The 22,722-nt window shown below is 38.9% G+C and overlaps 1 protein-coding gene across 7 annotated transcripts in view; it reads left to right on the forward strand.

Annotated features, from left to right (window-relative positions):
* Positions 1-22,722, forward strand: part of Fut8 (fucosyltransferase 8) — a 227,073-nt gene that overhangs the window by 17,914 nt on the left and 186,437 nt on the right. For 2 of the 7 annotated variants that reach the window (XM_076550917.1, XM_042260808.2), the window contains exon 2: positions 19,921-20,109. The exons of 4 other annotated variants lie outside the window; for them this stretch is intronic. The gene's annotated coding sequence lies outside the window, so the exon portion shown is untranslated. Of the gene's footprint in view, positions 1-19,920; positions 20,110-20,984; positions 21,121-22,722 lie in introns of all 7 variants that reach the window. One more of the 7 variants, XM_076550916.1, reaches the window with a different exon arrangement.

Genomic DNA, 22,722 nt, shown 5'->3' on the forward strand with positions numbered 1-22,722 from the left:
TAAGAAACACAGAAACAATGTAAAAGAGAAAGCCGAGAGGTCAGAGCTCAGAGCTAAAATCTCACCCTTCCTCCTGCTGTCCCAGCTTCGCGAAAAGAGAGCTACTTCCTGTCGGTTCGTATTTTTAAAGTATGTTGTTCTGCCTTCTCATTGGTTGTAAACCCAAACACATGACTGCCTCGTCACTGTCTGAATGTACAGCCCCCTAGGTCTTAAAGGCATATGTCTCCAATGCTGGCTGTATCCCTGAACACACAGAGATCTTATGGGATTAAAGGCGTGTGCCGCCACCGCCACACTCTTGCTATGGCTCTAATAGCTCTGACCCTGAACACACAGATATCTATGGGATTAAAGGCGTGTGCCACCACCGCCACACTCTTGCTATGGCTCTAATAGCTCTGACCCCCAGACAACTTTATTTATTAACATACAATCAAATTAATATTTCAGTACAAATCAAAATAATATTTCAATACAATTAGATTACCACCACATTTCCCCTTTTCTATTTTAATAAAAACAAAAAAAGCAAAAGGTTATGACTAACAAAAGAAAAACTATATACAAAAGTACAATAACTATATACAATATATACAAGTAATAAATACCTAAACAGGTATTTGACGAATCAGAGAAAATAATTCCATTATCTATCCTATTTTAATAATTCCAAGATGTATCTAATGTACTTTCTATCCTAATTAATTTTCAACTATAACTAACTAATCTTCAACCATAACTAACTAATCTTCAACTCCCTCAGAGACCCAAGAAGGGAATAATAGTAGCTAACAAAAATAAAAACAGGAAGTGCATGCAAGCAACTTCCAAAAAATTTTGTGAGTTGACAGAAACAGCCAGCTGCCTGGGCAGTCACCTGAGGTTTCTCCGCAGTGTTGGGGCATCATCTTCAGCCTATAGGCTTAGTGTATCTGACAGACTCATTTGTGAAGTAGGATGTACACAAGGTCAACAGTTCAACCTCACATTGGGTGAGAGCAGTCCACGTACCAGAAACACCTGAATTCCACTAGTGTCCTGTCATGATTCAGGATTTTAAATTCTGGAAATTGTTGACAGTTTTTTAATTCAGCTGTCCATTCTTCTTGGCTGTGTACATATGGCTTCATCTCAGCATCCCCTTCTTCTCCACATCCCTCTATTAAATGCCAGTCTACTTTTGAGAGGCATGAGCTTTCAGCTGCTGTTCCATTGTACAACAGAATCCATCGGCCCTCTGCCTGTTAAGCTGCCTTCGAAGAAAAGGGCACCGTACCTTTTCCGGATGCGAAGGCCACTTCAGGGATGGGGCCATATTGTCCTGGCCTCAGAAGATGCCTTTTGATAAAGCCATAACCACACTTGTTTTGGCAAGAATCAGTAGTCCCTTGTTTCGTGATCTGTCTGTCCATTTGTCCTGTTGATTCGAGGATACTTTGTTGTCCAGTGGCTAACTTTTGCCAGAATAAAAGTTGACTCCATATGCAGTTTCTTCAATGCCCATATTTTCTCTAAAGTAGATTGGTACTGCCAGGAGCCGACATGTCTCAAAAAAGAAAAATTTTCTAAGTTATTAAAACATTGTAAATGCCATATTCTGTAGATCTCTGAAGGGTTTGAAGATGACCTGTCTAAAACATCTCTGCTCAATTTTTAAAACATATCTAATATGACTACAAGTTCTATTGTAATGTCTAACTACTAACTTTCATTTCTTTATATCCTAATAGTTGATAATAATAACATTCAAGGATCAGAAATTTGCATTACATTGTTAAATGAATGGTATAAATACAATTAGAAATATACATATAGCATTTTCTAACAATGTCAATTTCAAATTTGTATACAATATAAAACAATCCAATCCAATGTAAAGTATTTAAAATTAGTAATTGTCTTTTTCTTTTCTTTCTTTTTTTTTTTCTTTTTTTCTTTCTTTCTTTCTTTCTTTCTTTCTTTCTTTCTTTCTTTCTTTCTTTCTTTCTTTCTTTCTTTCTTTTTTAAACAAGAACCTTAAATCTAATCTCCTTTGCTTAGCCTTTTTCCTAACCCTTGACAATAACTTGTAACCAACCCCCCTAAATACTGAAAATTATCCCAGACCCAGAACCCATTAAAAAGACCAAAAAACCACCTGCCCCACACCACCTCTTTGGGAATGTGGGCGTCGTATTCTTAAAATTGCTTCCTGCTGGGTATGGGCGAAGTTTTCTTTATCCTGAAAGAAAAATTTTAGGTTAATTGTCAAATTCTAAGAGAGGTAACTATATCCTTCACTATCCAGTCTGTGTATAATGCCAAAGTTCAGGGTTTATCTCAAGTCCTTATTCAAGTAGTCTTTGAGACTGGATCATCTCAGCTAGTCATCTCAAAATTGCTCTGAGCACCTTGTAGTTCAAAGCTGATCTGTGGATGATGTTTGTCAGCTTAATGATATTATTATTGTCCACGTGGAATTGTTGTTGTTGTGGGGCCCCATCTTCTTTCTGGAGACTTCAGTTGATATTAGGCCTGGCCGTGATTTCCTGCAGAAAACTGATAAGAGACTCGAACACAAAAACATATATATGCAGCTAGCCTTTTTTCTAGAATTAGTTAGTACTCTATGTGACCATTCATATCTTAACAAAGTTTAAAATGTATATATATATATTAATCTTGTAAATTTTGATATAAAATTTATAATTTGAGAAAAGTTTAAAGAATCAGAATAGAATCAAAGAGTTGAGATTAGTAATAGAATAGTCCCTTAATTAATTTTGCTTTTGTCCTGTACCATAGCAGAAGATGGCTCTTATTCTGGCATGATACAGGGAGTCTGCATTTTCCTTTTAACAACATGCTTGATTTTAAAGAAGGAGAGAGCCATTCTCCAACTCCAAAGTCAGCTTTAAATTTTAATTGAACTGGGACTGTTAGAAGACCAATAGTGTTAAATCTTTAGAGAAAAGCAGAAACAAACATTTAGGAAGACATAAATTTTTTTTTTTTTAGATAATATATACCCATACACCGTTTCACTCTGTTTCTTGGGATAGATGATTTGTCCCTTTTCTTCAGTTGTCTCATTTGTCCAGTGTTCTTCAGATTCCTTAACCTTCATTCTCCTAAAAGACAAAAACAAAAACTTTTCCCCAAGACTAATTTTGGGGATGTTCCTTTTTGGCAAGTTATTATCTGATGAAATGAAAAGGCATGTTTTATTGATACAAGTTAGTTTAAATTGGATGTTCATGCTGGTTGATGAACTATCACCTCCTCTAATTAAGAGGTCTCTCTTGTTCAAATCGAACCTTTATCAATTTTGATGGTACCCACAGCTTATCTTCTCCTGTAGAAACAAAAGCAAAACCACGTCCCCAATGTAATACATACCCTGGTTTCCATTCTGAGGTCAGCACATCCTTAAAGTATATAGGCTGATTTAATTCTGTAGTTTTTTCTATTATCCAATGTCTCTCTGCAGCTGTTGTTCCTTTCTCATTGGCATTCAGAAAATTCAAAGTTAGAAGAGCATTATGCAGTCTATTTCTGGGGGTTTTTGTTACCCATTTCTGTTTATTTAGCATATCCTTTAGAGTTCTGTTTGATCTTTCTATAACTGCTTGACCTGTAGGATTATGTGGTATGCCTGTAATATGCTTTATATTGTAATAAGCAAAAAACTGTTTCATTTTAACAGAGACATATGATGGAGCATTGTCAGTTTTGATTTGTGCAGGTATACCCATGATGGCCATAACTTCTAGCAAATGAGTGATTACAGAATCAGCTTTTTCAGAACTCAAAGCAGTTGCCCATTGAAATCCTGAAAAAGTATCGATAGTGTGGTGTACATATTTCAATTTTCCAAATTCTGCAAAGTGAAACACGTCCATCTGCCAGATTTCATTTCTCTGAGTACCCTTTGGGTTACATCCTGCTGGTAATGGCGTCTGATTGTAGAAGGAACAAGTAGGACATTTCTTTATTATTTCTTTGGCTTGTTGCCAGGTTATGGAAAAATCCTTTTTTAAACCTTTACTATTAACGTGATGTTTTTTATGAAATTCTGAGGCCTCCAGCACATTTCCTATCAATAATTTATCAATCTCTTCATTGCCTTGTGCTAGAGGGCCTGGCAGACCAGTATGGGATCGAATGTGAGTTATATATAAAGGATGATTCCTTTTCCTGATTGTATCTTGTAATTGAATAAATAGTGAAGTTAATTCTGAAGCATCAGGGATAAATTCTGCAGTCTCAATATGTAACACCACTCTTTCAGCATACTGAGAGTCAGTTACTATGTTGAGAGGTTCTGAAAAATCCATTAATACCAACAGAATAGCATACAATTCTGATTTTTGCACTGAATTATACGGACTTTGAACCACTTTACTTAAATTTTCTGATTTGTAACCTGCCTTTCCTTCTTTGTTGGCATCTGTATAAAATGTACGAACTCCAGATATGGGTTTTTGCCGTACAATTCGAGGCAAGATCCAATCAGCTCTCTTTATAAGATCAATTCTATTGCTTTTGGGATATTTGCTGTTAATTTCTCCCAAAAAATTACTGCAAGCTCTTTGCCAAGGTTCACTTTCTGTCCATAATTTTTCAATGTCCTCCTTAGTTAATGGTACGACAATTTCTGCTGGGTCTATGCCTGCTAATTGACGAAGTCTCATTTTTCCTTTGTAAATCAAGTCAGAGATTTTTTCCACATAAGTTTTTAATTTTTTATTTGGTTTATTTGGTAAAAATATCCATTCCAATATAATATCTTCCCTCTGCATTAATATTCCAGTAGGAGAACGCCTAGAAGGTAAGATAACCAAAATGCAATCCAGCTTTGGATCAATACGATTCACGTGTCCTTCATGCACTTTCTTTTCTACCAATGCTAATTCTTTCTCAGCTTCAGGTGATAATTCTCTTGGACTATTTAAGTCCTTGTCACCTTCTAAGGTTTTGAACAAATTAGTCAGTTCATCATTTTTTACCCCAACAATAGTTCGTAGATGAGAAATATCTCCAAATAATCTTTGAAAGTCATTAAGAGTCTGTAGTCTATCTCTCCGAATTTGCACCTTTTGGGGTCTAATTTTTTGTAGCTCTATTTTATATCCTAAATAATTAATAGAATCTCCTCTTTGTATCTTTTCAGGAGCAATTTGTAATCCCCAGCGAGGCAAAATTTTCTTTACTTCTTCAAACATTATTTCTAAAGTATCTGCATTTGAGTCAGCTAGTAAAATATCGTCCATATAATGATAAATTATAGATTTAGGAAATTTTTTACGTATCACTTCCAATGGCTGTTGTACAAAATATTGGCACAGAGTTGGGCTATTCAACATTCCCTGTGGGAGGACCCTCCATTGAAATCTTTTAACCGGTTGAGAATTATTATAAGTAGGCACTGTAAAAGCAAATCTTTCTCTGTCTTTTTCTTGTAAGGGTATTGAAAAGAAACAGTCTTTTAAATCAATAACTATGAGAGGCCATCCTTTTGGTAACAGAGTAGGCAAAGGCATCCCAGATTGTAGAGAACCCATTGGCTGAATTACTTTGTTAATTGCCCTAAGGTCTGTTACCATTCTCCATTTACCAGATTTCTTTTTAATAACAAATACAGGAGAATTCCAAGGGCTGGTTGATTCTTCAATATGCTGAGCATTTAACTGTTCTTCTACCAGCTCTTCTAAAGCCTGGAGTTTCTCTGTTGTTAAAGGCCATTGCTGGACCCATACAGGCTTGTCTGTTAACCATTTTAAAGGTAGAGCTGTTGGTGTCTTTGGAAGATCATCAGTTATTGTGCCCTGTTCTTGTATAATATGGATGGCTGGTGACCACTCATTAGAACAATATCTTCTAATATTTCTCTCAGTAACATGTGCTAGTTTATGATTTGTTTCTGAGATTGGAGGGATGTTAATCTGAGTATTCCATTGTTGCAACAAGTCTCGACCCCACAGGTTCATAGTTATGTTAGCCACATATGGTTTTAATTTTCCTCTCTGTCCTTCTGGACCTATACATTCGAGCCATCTTGCACTCTGTTTCACCTGAGATAATGTCCCAATTCCTAACAGTTGAACGTTTACCTCCTGAAGAGGCCAAGTTGGATGCCAAAATTCTGGTGCAATTATGGTAACGTCCGCACCTGTGTCTACCAGACCAGACAACAAAACACCATTTATTTTTATCGTTAATTTTGGTCTTTGTTCATTAATAGAAGTTTGCCAAAAAATTTTCTTTATGTTTTCTCCTGAATTTTCTATTCTCTCTGTTTCATCATTCTGACCAGCATGATTTATTCCAATAGGCATTTGGTTATTTAATCGCTCTCCAGAGCAGGCATTTCCTCTATGGCTGCCGGAAAGGTTTGAACTGGATTTGCACTGGGGGCCTGCCTGAGGCCCCTCTGGGAGTTTCCCGAAGACTGAGGCAAAGGATTACCCTGTCTGTCCTTTGTTGATCTACATTCGTTGGTCCAGTGTTTTCCCTTACCACACCTTCTGCATACTCCAGAAGGAAGGGGCATTCTGTTGCCATTGTTCCTTGAAGAAACATTGTTTCTGGAAATGACCTGTCTACAGTCCCTTTTCAAATGTCCTTGCTTTCCACATCCAAAACATCTAACACTCCTCAAACCTTTTGAAATTACTTCTCCTACCCATGTATCATCATGCTCATCAGCTTCAACATTAATTGTTTCTCTAATCCAATCTTCCATAGGTGCAGATCTTGCCCTTAATGGCCTGATTATTCTTTTGCATGCTGCATTTGCATTCTCAAAGGCCAAAGATTCAATTATTGCCTTACCAGCTTCTGAATCCGAGACCGTTCTGTTTACTGCTGAAGCCAATCTTTGTAAAAAATCTGTAAAAGACTCTTTTGGGCCTTGCTTCACCTTTGTAAATGACTCAGATTTTTTTCCTGGTTCCTCAACTTTGTCCCATGCATTCAAGGCTGCCATTCGACATAAAATTAGGGTTTGGACATCATATAAACATTGTGCTTGTGCTGAAGCATATTGGCCTTCGCCCATAAGCTGATCCTGGCAAACTTGTACTCCTTTATCCCTCCATTGTTTTTCTATGTTTTTAGCCTCCTCCTTAAACCAAGTCAGAAATTGAAGTCTCTGGCTGGGTTCCAGAACACCTTGTGCGAGGTCCCGCCAGTCCTGTGGTACTATCCTATTATATGTTGACCAAGTGTTTAACATTTGCTTTACATATGGGGAATGCATGCCATAAGATACTATTGCCTCCTTAAACCTTTTTAAATCCAACATTTCAATTGGAGCCCAAGTATTTTGTGTAGCCATTTGATCAGGCATCTGCTGTACTGTTACAGGATAAATTAAGGGTGACTGTGTGAAAACAGGCTTTCTTTCTGCAACCTTATGATCCCGACTTGAAACAACTTCACTGTTAATTTCTTCTGTCTGAATTTTTACAGGTTTAACAAGTTCTTCTAACGCTGTTATCCTGGCACTTAAATTGACTATCTTTTTAAATATTAAAATGTGGATTATTATAGTGATGAGGTGCATAATTCCACCAATACTAATATTATATAGTTGTTCCATTGCCAGACTGCCTAAAATTTCGAACAAAAACCAATTTTCTTCCAATGTACACATAAAACCCATTTGTTTTTTAATGTGGAAAAAAATTCTCTTTTAGATAGTTTCCTTTAAAATATCTGATATATTATGACTTACCAAATCTGCGTAGAACAGTAGAAATCCGAGGGGATTTTCAAAGCAGCCACCTAGTGTCCCAGGTGTAAATCCAGAGAGAGAGAGAGAGAGAGAGAGAGAGAGAGAGAGAGAGAGAGAGAGAGAGGAAAGAGAGAACGCACAAGAAAGCGTAGCCGGCTAAAGCTTAAATGCAGCCACGTGTTCCCTCTTGTGCCGAGTCAAGGCTTGGGTCTGGCTTCCTTAAGCTCCGACCACGTGCGTTGGCTTTACAGGCAGGGCCCTGTTCGGCAGGGCAGGTCTGAGTTGTTTGTAGCACCGGCTTTAGGCAAGCTGCTCACAGACCTAGGCCCGGGCTAGAAGTTGCTACCCGGACTAGGACGCCAGCAGCTCGGACTAAGAAGCCGATCGCCGCCGGCCGCCGTGTGCCGCCGCTGCCGCCGCCGCGGGCCGCCTGCCGCCCTTGCGGGAAAGCGGACCTGCCGCCAAGCCAAGCAGTTTTTAATGGATTCTTGTCACGTTGGGCGCCAGATGTAGATGTAACCAACCGTCTTATTAAATAAGAAACACAGAAACAATGTAAAAGAGAAAGCCGAGAGGTCAGAGCTCAGAGCTAAAATCTCACCCTTCCTCCTGCTGTCCCAGCTTCGCGAAAAGAGAGCTACTTCCTGTCGGTTCGTATTTTTAAAGTATGTTGTTCTGCCTTCTCATTGGTTGTAAACCCAAACACATGACTGCCTCGTCACTGTCTGAATGTACAGCCCCCTAGGTCTTAAAGGCATATGTCTCCAATGCTGGCTGTATCCCTGAACACACAGAGATCTTATGGGATTAAAGGCGTGTGCCGCCACCGCCACACTCTTGCTATGGCTCTAATAGCTCTGACCCTGAACACACAGATATCTATGGGATTAAAGGCGTGTGCCACCACCGCCACACTCTTGCTATGGCTCTAATAGCTCTGACCCCCAGACAACTTTATTTATTAACATACAATCAAATTAATATTTCAGTACAAATCAAAATAATATTTCAATACAATTAGATTACCACCACACACGTGGTTTTCTCTTCTACTTCTGTCTCATTTCACATGTTTGTGATTGCAGAATTGGATACTATCTGTATACTAATAAACATTAATACTCAAACTGAAGGTCACACAAGCAAATAGACAATTTATTATTTTAGCTTCCCTAGAGAAACAAAACATTTGGTACTTTTTAAAATAGGAAGCATTAAAAACACTTTAAAACAGCTTAAACAGAAATGTAATTTATTTGCTACATAAATAGGAAGAATAGTGCTGTATCAATCCAGGTACACCAGATCAAGAAATTATATACTTTTAGGGTACTTTCCATTTCCTGGCTTCATTTCTTTCTAGTCTTATTTTTGTGCTTAGGTAGAAAGCTTCAGCTGTAGAAGAGATGCATAGCTTCAGACAGCTGAGCACTTAAAAGGGCTGTCCCTGGGCTCACCATTGTAGGAAACTGTCACTGGCATTCTAATTAGAGCCACATAAATGAGAGAGGTTTTTGTCCCAAAGGGTGGATATATGTGAAGTAGCAGAAACAATCTATAGCATTGTAGGTCCACATCTAGAAAGGAAGGGGAGAAAGGGAGTGGTAGATCTAGAGAAAGGGAGATGTCTGCATGTAGGGGAGGGAAGGGGATAAAGGAAATTTCTTTATTCATCCATTTAATTATTTGTTTGTTTGTTTTCCAAGACAGGGTTTCTCTGTGTAGTTTTGGAGCCTGTTCTGGAACTCACTCTGTAGACCAGGCTGACCTTGAACTCACAGAGATCCACCTGCCTTTGCTTCCTGAGTGCTGGGATTAAAGGCGTGCATCACCACTGCCCAGCTTTCTTTTTGTATCAGGTTACTGTTTATTTATTTATTTATTTATTTTTTATTTTATTTTATTTTCAGAGCTGAGGACCGAACCCAGGGCCTTGCGCTTGCCAGGCAAGCGCTCTACCACTGAGCTAAATGCCCAACCCCGCTGTTTTTATTTTCTTTTTGTGGTGCTGGAGTTTGCACCTAGGGCTAGTCAGACCTTTCACTGAACTGTTTCCAGCCCCTGTTGTTCATTTCCCTTTTTCTGTATAGTACTGGGGGTTGAACCTGACATATCAATCATGGCTGGCTGTTCTTCCTCTGAAGTACACTTCTGGTCCAGCTAAGAGAAATAACAGCTCACGTTATCCATGACCCAGCCCAGTGTGAACTTCATTTTTACTTGAAGAATTGGGGAAATCAAAGTTCCTAGCTGATAACCTAGCCTTAAGTCAGCATAGCCAGGGTCTGGAATACCTACTCCTGGACATTCAGCTTCATAGCAATAGTATGATGAAGTAACACAGAGACTGTAGATGCGGCACTACTGGGGACCACAGTCTAGGTGGCTTTCATCTTCCCCAGACTGTATATTGCTGACAGAACGAGGGGTAACCACAGAGAGAGAGTCAGTACCCTGTTTCACAGTTTACAGAATATCGACTTGAACTACCGGAGAGATCCCACACTTGTGAGATTGACCAAGAAAGTGAGTTCTCTGACTCCAGGACAAGGTTTGCTATGTCAGAACCCACTGACACAGCCAGAGAAGCTACAAGGAAAGGACACTCTAAAGCCTGTGTGGAATTAAACTCGACACTACCTTTTAGGGCTTGTAAGTCAAGAAAAGGCTGTCCCTAAATACGTTCTGATACGAAAGTAGGAAAGATAGCAGTGTAGATGAATAAGACATTTGAAGAAACAAGGCAACATGACTCCTTAAACATGCCTCACTCTAGTAACTAAGTCCATGTGGGTGAAATGCCGCACAGAGAATTCAAAACAGTGCTTAAAAAAGAAATTCAAATAAAATGCAAATCAGTAGGATAAATTATAGAAGACAGTGCGGGATACGAAAGAGGAGTAGAGCGATAGACATTCTGAAAAAGAACCAGGCAAGTTTTGGAAATGAAAAGCTTGATAAGCCAGCTGAAAAGTTCATTTGAAAGCCTTGGCAGTAGAGAAGATCAAGAATGGAAGAAAGAGCGGGCGGTGGTGGTGGTGGTGGTGGTGGTGCACGCCTTTAATCCCAGCACTCGGGAGGCAGAGGCAGGCGGATCTCTGAGTTCGAGGCCAGCCTGGTCTACAAAGTGAGTTCCAGGAAAGGTGCAAAGCTACACAGGGAAACTCTGTCTCGAAAAAACAAAACAAAACAAAACAACAAAAACAACCAAAAAAAAAAAAAAAAGAAAAAAAAAAGAATAGAAGAACTATCAAGCCTTTAAGATTGGTGAATTATGTATTCAGATAGTAATAAAAAATAAGAATGAGAAGACATTATTTATGGGATGCCATTAAGAGGGAAAAGACATGTAAAACAAGAATAGATGATGGTGAAGATCTATAGGCTAAACTTTTCTAAGTTTACAAGCAAGAGTAGATAAGCAAATGAGAATTAGGGAATGGTGAAACCTTTATGAGAAAGGGAGAAAGTAACAGATTATTTAAAATAACTAGAAAACAGCAACATGATAGGAACTGGCATGCAACTTTCAACAATAATCCTGGATGTAATTGGTTTTAAAATCCCCCAATTTAAAGATGCTAGCCTGGCTGTTTGGGATTAAAAAAAAAAAAAAAAAAGCCTTATAGCCAAGGTTGGAAGGCAGGCAGATAGATCTCTGAGAGTTCTAGGCCAGCCTACTTTATATAGTGAGTTCCAGGATAGCCAGGGCTATGCAGAGAGACTCTGTTTCAAAAAGCTAAAACAAAAAACAAGGCCTAATAATTTGCTGCCTGCAAAAAATTCATCTTCCTGGCAAATATATACACAGAATGAAAGAAGAAAGGTGTAAAATGATATCCCAAGCCATACTTGCATATGACTAAATAGACTTCAAGTCAGAACTGTACAGAACAGAGTTCACTACATATTGATAAGGGAAGCAATTTATCAAGACAATATGATTGTAAATATGCACCAATGTTGGAGCACCTGATTTCATATAACAAACACTATTAGATAAAAATAGGGAGATAGACATCAGTACAATAATACTGGGTGACTTTAACATCATTCTACTATCATAAACAGATCATCTAGACCAAAAAAGTCAAGTAACATCAGGATTAAATTAAGTTATTAATTTAATATAACCTAAATTATAGATTAAATCCATCAGCACATTAAAAAGATCATGCACACTGGTCAAATTAGTTCATTCCAGAAATGCAACAGATCATTCAGCATACAAATCAATAAATAAATGGAATCAAGAAAAATCACCGATCATCTCAATAAAGCCAGAAAAAGCCTTTGATAAAATTAAATACTCCTCATGATAAAAGCTCTGAAGAAACAGCTATAGAAGGGTCATCATACCTTTGTAAAAGCAGTATATACCTGACCCATAAACCACATTTTCTTGGTGAGGGAAGCAAAGTTTTTCTTCTAAAATCAAGTATAAGTCAAGGGAGTTCACTTGAAATTTTAGCCAGAGTAGTAAAACAACAAACAAACAAACAAACAAACAAACAAACAAAAAACCAAACCAAAACAACAACAACAAAAAGGTATGGGCTAGAAAGATGGCTCAGTGGCTAAGAGCATTGTTTGGTTTGGTTCCCAGTACCACTGGTGGCTCACAACCTTAACTCCAGTTCCAGGGTATCTTCTGACCTCTGTGGATACCATGCAAAAGCACTCATATGCATTAAATAATGTAAAAAGATCTTTAAAAAGAGAAAGTAACAAAAGGAATATAAATAGAACAGGAAGAAGTCAAATGATCTCTATTTGCAGATCATGTGATTGTATACCTTGGAGACCTTGAATGTTCCCAGAAGAGTCAGATCTCACAAACATTTCCAGCAAAGTAGCAGCATACAGAATCAACATATAAAAACCTGTAACTTTTTTTTTTTTTTTTTTTTTACTGATAACTAACTTATTAAGGAAGAAATCAGAAAAACAATCCCATTCTTAATAGCTGAAAACAAAAATAAAACTCCCTTAATAAAAAAAACAGTCTGAAGGAATAAACCTATCTAAACAGGTGAAAGATTTCTATAATACCAAAAATAAAGAAACTGAAGAAGACACAGGAGGTGAAAAGACTTCCATGTTTATGGACTGGGAGGATTATTATTGTTAAAATGATCATACTATTGAAAGTGTTAATGCACATTCAATAAAACTCCTACCACAACTGTAATGACAACTAGAAATCCATAAATCTCTTATGAAAGCACAAAGCAGTCCCGGGCCAAAGGAGAAATAGTGACATCATAATACCTGGTTGCAAAGTACACTACAGGTTTACAATGACCAAGACAAGTGTGGTGTTGGTAGAAAATCAGTGCTCACAGGCCAATGGAGTAGAAGATCTAGAAATAAACCCTTACAGACAGCTCTGGTCATCTTGTCCTCTACAAAGGTGCCAAACACTTCTTCAGCAAACAGGGCTGGGAAAGCTGAGTATCCACATGAGAACATTTAAACTGGCCCCTTTCTTACACTTTGTACAAGAATGAGCTAAAAATGCATGAAAATTCTTCATATAGAACCCCCAAACTCCGAAGCTGTTAGGGAAACAAACAGGAACCACTTCAAGGGATGACATGGGTGACTACCTCCTGAGTAGAACTCCAGCAGCACCAGGCTTGGTGGCACATGCCTTTAATCCTAGCACTCAGGAGGCAAAGGCAGGTGGATCTCTGTGAGTTCAAGACCAGCCTGGTCTACTAAATGAGTTCCAGGACAGTCTGGGCTTTTACACAGGGAAACCCTGTCACAAAACCCAAAACCAAACCCAAACAAAACCCCCAAATTCCTATTGCTTAGGACGTAAGAGCAGAAATTGACATGAAGTGATGTCAAGTTAAACAATCAAGTTAATAAAGGGGTGGAAATGATCGAGACAGATACTTTTAAGAAATATGTGACCAATACATTTGAGAAAAAGTGCTCAACATTTTAGTCACCAGGGAAACACTGATCAGAACTACATTCTCATCCTATTTAGAATGCTGTCTGCTTTTAAAAAGAAAAAAAAAATACAGACATGGTTTGGCAAGTAAAGTATCTGTCATGAGGACCTGAGTCCTGATCTCTTGGCACCCATGAAAAACCAAACCAGACCTGTGTATGGTTACTCAGGTCTATAACTAGAGTGTAGGGAATGTAGAGACAGGTAGATCAGATCCCTGGAGCTCATTGGCCAGCTAGTCTAGCAAATTGGTAAGCTCCTGGTTCAGTGAGACTCTTCTCAAGGTGGAAGGGGGCTGGAGATAGGGCTCAGTGGTTAAGAATACTTTCTCCTCTGGGGAGAGAACCCAGGTCCAACACTTAGCACTCACATGGTGGTTCACAACTGCCATAAATCCAGTTCCAGGGAATCAGAGTCTCTCCTGTGGCCTCCAAGGACGCCAAGCATGCATGTGGTGCATATGCATACATGTAGTCACTCACATAAAGTAAAACTCTTCAAAAAAGATAAAGGTGGAGACACCTGGTCAACCCTTGCCTCCATACACACACGAACTTGTGTCTACTCTCCCCCCAACCAATTAAAAAAGACAAAAAATATGGAATGCTAGTTAGGATGTAGAGAAAAAAAAACCCCACAGCTTTTATACACTCTTAGTAGGAATGTAAACTGCTTGTACTTTGTTTATTTCAGCGTTGATTACTACTTGTGAAACAAAAATGTAAACATTTACCATTTAATATTTAAAAACCCCACTGCACTATAATCAGGAAAGAGATAGGATGTTTTTTGAGTAACATAATCTTAGTTGTTTAATGCTGTTTTTATTTTGAATTTAATAAGGAGGGATAAGAAGATTATTTTCTGTACTTGGATCTGTAAAGGTCTTAATTTGGACTTGCCATCCCAACCAAAGTTGCCTCCATATCAGGCCTGTGTCAAAGAAAGACTGAAATACTTAATCCAATGTAGAGCTTTGAAACTGCAGCTTACTCAAATAAAATGTACTTGAATGAATCCTAGGTGAACTCCTTAGGTCTACCTGACCTTGTTGAGTCTGGAGGACCTCGTATTAATCAAAATAAGCAAGGCATGCACAAATGCTGCATGATTTCATGTATGCATGGAATTGGGAAAAGTGAAACTCATAGATGCAGAGCATTAGAAAGGTGGTGTTTAGTGGCTGGAGTGGTAGAAATGGGGAGATGTTAAAGAGTACGAAGTTTTAGGATAAGTTCTGGATATGGAGATATAGCATTATAATTCTATTTATTTGGTTATAGTTGGTGTTTGAAAATCGTTTAGAGAGCAGCTCTTAAAAGTCTCTCAACTTATTTTGGTGTGTAGTATCTACCTGTGTACGTGTGTGTGTGTGTGTGTGTGTGTGTGTGTGTGTGTGTGTTTTGTATGCATGCTTGCTCTGCAGATACATGTGAAGGCTAGAGATTGACATCACGATGTCTTTCTTAATCACTTCTCCATCTTACTTTTTGAGACAGCATGTTTACTGAACCATGAGCTTACCATTGCAGCCAGTCTGGGTGGCCATTGAGCCACAGGATCCTTTTGTCTCCACCCCCACCCCCCAGTGCTAGGGTTACACAGGGACATTGCTATGCTCAGTTTTTATGTGAATGCCAGGGATCCGAACTCAGGTTCTCATTCATGTTTGTACAGCAAGCACTTTATCTGTGGAGATATTTCCCTGGCCCCTTAAATAGTCTTAATATATATAAAAAGATGTATATATGAGATGGCTATATTAACTAGCTTGATTTAATTATCCTATGATGTGTATATATGTCAAGACATCATGCTGTATATCATTCATAGTTTTTATACTGGCCGCTGTGGCATGTGTATATAGCCCCAGCTACTAAGGAGGTTGAAATGGAGGATTGCTTGAGTTTGAGGTCAGCCTGAGCAATGCAGAGAGTCAGCACCTCCTCTCCCCATCTCTCTCTGTCTATCTGCCCCTGCTTCAGAATTTAAAGGTTTTTTTTTTTCCCGTTCCCACTCACTATGTATGTAGCCCAGGCTGGCCTTGAACATGTGGGTGCTGGGAATTGAACCTGAGTCCTCTGCAAGAGCAACAAGTACTATTAACTGCTGAGTCACCTCTCCAGTACCTAGATAGCTCACAACCACCGTAACTTCAGTTCTAGAGTATCTAGCATCCTCTTCTGGCCTCTGGGCACTAGCACACAAGTGGTACACTGGCATATATGCACTCGAAACACCCAGATACGTCAGATAAATTTAAAAAGGAAACTAAGGTGCAGGGCTGGGGAGATGGCATGGGGCGGGGGTAAGTTCTTTGCTGTTAAGCACAAAGACTTGAGTTTGAATCCCCAGCACCCATATAAATTGCGGAGTGTATTGGTGCACACCCATAACAACAGTTCTGGAGGGGCAAAGACATGCAGATCCCATAGGCTAGCTGGCCAGCTAGTTTAGGTGAACAGTGAGAGACCAAATGAGGTCGACAGCCACTGAGAAGGACATCCCTGCCTCAGCCTCTGGCCTCTGTGTGTGTCTCCACAGGCTTCCTCACACACAGGCGTCTGTGTGTGTCTCCACAGGCTAGCTCACACACAGGCCTCTGTGTGTGCCTCCAAAGGCTAGCTCACACACAGGCCTCTGTGTGTGCCTCCACAGGCTAGCTCACACACAGGCCTCTGTGTGTGTCTCCACAGGCTAGCTCACACACAGGCCTCTGTGTGTGTCTCCACAGGCTAGTTCACACACAGGCCTCTGTGTGTGCCTCCACAGACTAGCTCACACACAGGCCTCTGTGTGTGTCTCCACAGGCTAGCCCACACACAGGCCTCTGTGTGTGTCTCCACAGGCTAGCTCACACACAGGCCTCTGTATGTACCTCCACAGGCTGGCTCACACACAGGCCTCTGTATGTGCCTCCACAGACTAGCTCACACACAGGCCTCTGTATGTGCCTCCACAGGCTAGCTCACACACAGGCATGCTAATAAGATATTGACTGAGGAACTACACCCTATGTTGACATCTGGCCTTCAAATGCATGTGCACACATGCATGGTGCACCCTCATGTGCAAGTGCATACATACACACACACACACACACACACACACACACACACACACACACACACACACACACACACAAATAATAATATAAAGTCCTCCAGGTCAGGATCTTGTTAATACTTGTATGCTTAAGACTTAGTATAGTTCCTAACACAAAATGTACACTCAATAAATGCCTTTTACAATTAGGCTATTTTGTAAAAGAAGATTTTGAAAAGATGAGTAGAAGGAAGTTGAAAAGATTTTAATTTTCTTAATTTAAGAAAAATTTACAAAATCTCAGTATAAATTGAATTTGAGTACATTTTCTACTCAATGAATTGAAAAACTTTGCATAAATGTTCATTGTTTATGATGCCAATTTGAAATTTTGTGTGGTAAATGATTCTGAAAAGATATCAGATATAGTTTAGTTTATGAAAGAATTTCATCCCATTATCAGGCTAAGTGCTGTAATATTAAATGTGGTCCTCTGACAGATAGAATTAATTGTAGTATGTATTTAAAAAACTGAGTCTATAAACATCATTAACTAGTAGAAAATGCAAATTAATGAGATACCATTACCTAACTACTAGAATACCAAAGGTAAAGTAACAGATAAACAAATTCTGACAGTAGCCAGCTGGCAAAGATAGAGAGCAACTAGAATGCTCGTGTACTGCTGATGGGAATGAAAATTTTCCAGGGATGTTGCAAATTCCTTACAGAGCCATCATGTGAATGAGCACCCCCACCCTAAGTATTTACCAAAGAGAAATGGAACACATGTTCACAATTGTCAAAAACCAGAAAAGTGCACATGTCAGTGCCTGAGTGGATAAACTGTGGTATGTCATGCAATGGAATATTTCACAATGGAAAGCAATGGACAATTTGTACATTAACGACTTGGATGACTTGCACACATTATACTTTGTGAAAGAAGCTAGTCTCTATTTCATTTACAAAAAGACAAAACTAGAAGTATGACCAGATTGTTGGCACTGTAGTTTGATTGTTTTTGTCCCCCTCAAACATTAGAATTGAGCTCATTTCCAGTGCAACAGTATTGAAAGGTAGGCCTGTTGGTACTGCCCTTGTGAATAAAGTAATGTCCTTAGGAGCTTCTGGAAGTAGGTTTGCTCCTCCTGTTCTCCTCTGTGATGACACAGCCTTTGTCTTCTCTTGCCCCGTGCCATTCACTGTGTTAGCGTGCAGCAAAAAGGGCCCTCACCAAGCATTGAGACACTTAAAAAAGTTCTCATGTTTAAAATTATGTGTATGTGTGTGGGTAGATCTCTGCAAGCACAGGTGTCTCCAGAGACCAGAGGTGTTGGACCCCTGGAACTAGACATGGGAGTTGGAAATTGAACCCGCGAGGGGAGCTTGCGTTTCTAGCTACTGAGGTGTCTCTCCAGTCCCAAGCACTGAATTTTAATCTTGGACCTCTGAGCCTCCAGAACGGTGACGAGCATGCTTATGTTCTTTATAAACTACCCTCCGAGATACTCGCTACAGTAGCACAAACTTGGCTAAGATCCCCAGGTTTGGAGTTGAGTGAGCGTGTGATAGTAGAGGGAGCGCAGGAATGTTTGGGGGTGGTGGGGGTGAACTAGTCTGCATCCTCAACGTGAGGATACTCACTCAAATTTATACCCGTTTTGAAAGTTTTATAACTGGACACTTCTGCTTCTCCCCCAAAGACCGTTTTACCATATATTAACTTAAAACAGTTGAATGTATGCTCACAACTGAATATATGCCTCCCTTTTAAGGCATTTTGTGTAATTTCTGGCTAAATAAACTTACGTTAGTACTATCTGATGTTTTTCGATTGCAAGGATTTATATGAAAAGTGACTAATACACAGGAAACTTTTTTGTTCGGGGTCAGGTCTTTTTATGTTGCCCAAGCTGGTCTTGACTCTCTGGACTGAAGTAGCCCTCAGTAGCCCCAGCCTCTTGAGTGCTCGGACTGCAGGCCTGTGCCATCATACCTGACTTAGGTACCTTTAAAAGGTAACTCTGTAAATATTCAAAGAATTGGCATAACCATTTGGTGTCAAATTTTTGAAGGCCACCTAGTTTATAGCTTCATGTTTTGCACAGATAATAATTACCATTTATCGAAATATTGCTGTTTAATAGGCACTTGTAAGCATTCAAACTGTACAATGGTCATACTTACAGAGGTTATTTTCCCTATATTACAGATGTGAGGACTGAAGTATACAGGTATTAGGTAACATGTTGGTTCACAAAGCAAGAGTCTGACAGGGCTGGAATTTTAAGAATGTTAGACTGAGACATTTTTTTATTTGTATGTGTTTTTATAAAGGCTCTTAAATTATAACAAAGCATGAATACAGAAAACACAAAATGAATATTCACTTCATGTTGTAGCAGGAATCTTAAAAGTTCTTATTAATAAAATCAAACCTGAGGCGAGTTATTGGGGTCCATGCTGGTAGATCAGAGAGACAGAACAAGCCACAGCTATCTCACCTCACCAGTTCCTCAGCTGGTCCTGTTCCTCAGACTGGAGGCCTCTGAGTCCTCATCCGGAATGGGTCTCAGCTGAATTACTGCTGCTAGAAGCCTGAATCTTAACCAGGCCAAATGCTTAACCAGCCAAAAGCTTCTAGTTTCTGGTCCTCACACCTTATATATCTTCCTGCTTTCTACCTCCACTCCCTGGGATTAAAGGCTGGCTTTCTGGGATTAAAGGTGGGTGTCTCCATGCTTGGCTATTTCCAATGTGGCCTTGAACTCACAGAGATCCAGAGGGATTTCTATCTCTGGAATGCTAGGATTAAAGGTGTGAGTGCCACCATTTTCTAGCCTTTGTATCTAGTGGCTGTCTGTTCTCTGACCCCAGATAAATTTATTAGAGTACACAATATTTTGGGGAACACAATACTACTACATCATGTATTAAAAGAGAACACATTTAGAACAACTACCCAGAACTTGTCAGCTCCCACACAAGCTTCCTATGTGCCCTCTCAGTCATAACTGCTCCTTTACCCAGTAGCAGTCACTGCTTGCATTGTATGGTGAGCTGTATTTTTCTTGTCCAAGCATGTGTCCCTAGACACTGCGACTTAGTCTTACTTTTTTCTTTTGGTGTTTTTTGAACTCCTAATCTACACGTTCTTCTGCTTTTCTCCCTTTTCTTTTAATTTTAGCTGCCGAGCTCTGGGTCTACAGTTTTCCACAGACTGAATTTTGCCGATTATATATGATAATATAATTCAACATGCATCTCTGTTGTCTGTATGCTCTGAAGATTTCCAGCTGAATCCAGATTTGATTAGAATTGATGTGATCTGTTTGTAAAACCTGAGGAGGCATGTGATGTTGGATGACTTTCTGATGTAAGATCCATTAATTCTTTGTGGGGTTGAAAAATGGGGATATTCTAAATTGTTCCTTGTAAGAAGGATACTTCCATAGAATACTCTATTTATTTATTTGATTATTGGCTAGTAAAACTCACAAAGAGAATAAATGTTTACTTCTTAATTTTTATTTACTAAGGTTGAAGATAGTGAGTTTATTCCCTGAGTGTTTGAAGTGTTAGGTGTTTTTGGTTTTGTTTTAACATTTCATTAACTTCCATAGTCAAACATATTTAGATTTTAGTTCCCTGCAATTACTGTGGCTAGTGAAGTTCATAGAGTTCCATCTTTGAACAGTGAGAACCCAATGCTGTCACGTTCTTTAAGACGTTCTGAATTCTTTCAACATGCCACTACTCACCTCTGATAGCATTGTATGACAAGTTGTTCCAGGGTTATGTTGTAGAATTTTTGTTGATTCTGTGAAAGTAGTCATTTCTTCAAAACTCCTTAGCAATGGAGCTTATTCTGTAGTAGGGTACTAGTTAAAGAATAGACTGGAACTACCAGTAGAAAGAACTCCGGTTTAGCTTAAAGAGCACTCAGGTATGACTGCTTCCTTTCCCAGCAGCAGCCACTGTTTTCATTTTTATGGTGAGCTGTATTTTATTGTTCAGGCATGTGTCCCTAGACACTGTGACTTGGTTAGGCAAATTTTTTAAATTTAATAAATATTTGCTGAGTACATATTAGGCTATGAATCTCTTTTTAAGGCCAAGGTTTGTACTCCCCGACCCCAAATGTATGGTTCCTAGGTTTTTCATTATGTAGTGAAATGAGTAAGATCCTGGCCTTGATAGCATACCTTGTTCTTCATGAGTTGTGTAACTTTGAATGTAAAAACTTACTAGGGGCTGGAGAGATGGCTCAGTGGTTCAGCGCACTTGATGCTCTTACAGAGGACCCTAACTTGGCTCCCAGCACCTGCCTGTAACTCCAGTTCCAAAAGTTCTGGCATTCTCTCTTAGCCTCCTTGGGTACCTGCATGTAAGTAGTGTATATATATACACACATAGTCACATACATAAAATAAAATAAAATAAAATTTATTCATAAAATAAAATGAATAAATTATTAAACTTTGCATCTGTATGTATAAAGTAGATTGATAGCCAACTTACAGAATTATTGAGATTTGAATGGAATAATTTAAATATATCAACATTGTAGTTGTTAATTGCATACACCTAATAGACCATTGCTGTAATTATTACTACTGTTCTCATTGGACTTATATATTTTTCTTAAAGTGATTTTCTAATCATATTTTATTTAATATTATAAAATCAAATGCATGGAGTATATATATTAATTGTTGGGTGAGAACACTTTACCAACATGGTATATAACAGTACTTAATTAATTTGACAGTAGATTTTTCTGCTCCAAATAAATGTAGCATTTGTAACTTCATGTGTTAGTTAATAATTTAAACCATAAATATGCCAATTTGGCTTTAAACATTATATTTTTAGTTTTGTGTTCCCAATTTTAAGTAGATAAAGTTAAAGATATGTTTTCTGTAGCACATTAAATTAACTTGTGGTGTAGTCTTTGACTTGTAAGCACCATAGAATTAAGTACTCTGTAGAATAGAAGTTGCCAGTGTGGAAACCTTTCTCCTGCTTTATTCACATTACTTAGGAAGTGAATGATACTTTGTGGAGGAATGCCACATTCCCTGGTAGGAACCATTGATCTTTCTTGTCATTGTTCTTAAATTCTGATTCTGCTGCTGAAAAACTGCCCCTCTGCAAGGCTGCCATGAAATCCTTGTTCTCATGAGAAATGAGACAGAAAATTTCCTATGACCATAGCCTGTATCTCAGAATATAAATACATATACATACATTCACAACTCATATATTTTCCTATATTTCTAAACTGTAGTTAGGAATAGTTAATAAATTACTATTTGGTACTTAATATGGGCTGGCTGAGGGATAGAATTGCCATTTATACGTATTTTTTTTTCATGTAAAGAGATAGTTCATTATTAGTTCCAAATGGGTCTTAGGAATAACTAGTTCCTTCACAGTGACTTGTCTACTTTTACATTGAAGGATGCTCAGTTTGCTAGATGCCAAGCCTGAATGTTTGCCATACACACTGGTTTTTAATCCTCAGGGATCACACATGTGACTGATGCTAACATGGATTTGTTTTTGCATTTAAAAATACTAGTTATTGTTTGAGAATTTAATACACACATTTAATGCATTTTGATCAAATCTACTTTCCTCTCACTCCCCTACAATTCCTTACCTAGTTTCTTCCTCCACTCTCCCTACTACTTCATGTGTTCTTTAAAAAAAAACGCCCTGAGTCCTTTTAGTGCTGCTTGTATGTACATGGGTGTAGGACCATCAGCTGGAGCATCGGCAGTCTCCCAAAGTTGGCATCCCTGAAGAAATCTTACTTTCCTTCCCCTAGCAGCCATCAACTGCCAGTAGCTCTTCAGCTCGGGTGGCATTTCACGAGCCCCTCCCCTGTCTGTGCTGGGATTCGGGCTGGTTGATCTTTTGCAGGTCTTGTGCAAGCAGCGACAGCTACCGCAAGTTCAAATGTGCGACAGATCTGTTCCCCTCT

This window comes from Peromyscus maniculatus, chromosome 14, assembly GCF_049852395.1.
Source record: "Peromyscus maniculatus bairdii isolate BWxNUB_F1_BW_parent chromosome 14, HU_Pman_BW_mat_3.1, whole genome shotgun sequence".
In the NCBI taxonomy this organism is placed as follows: Eukaryota; Metazoa; Chordata; class Mammalia; order Rodentia; family Cricetidae; genus Peromyscus; species Peromyscus maniculatus.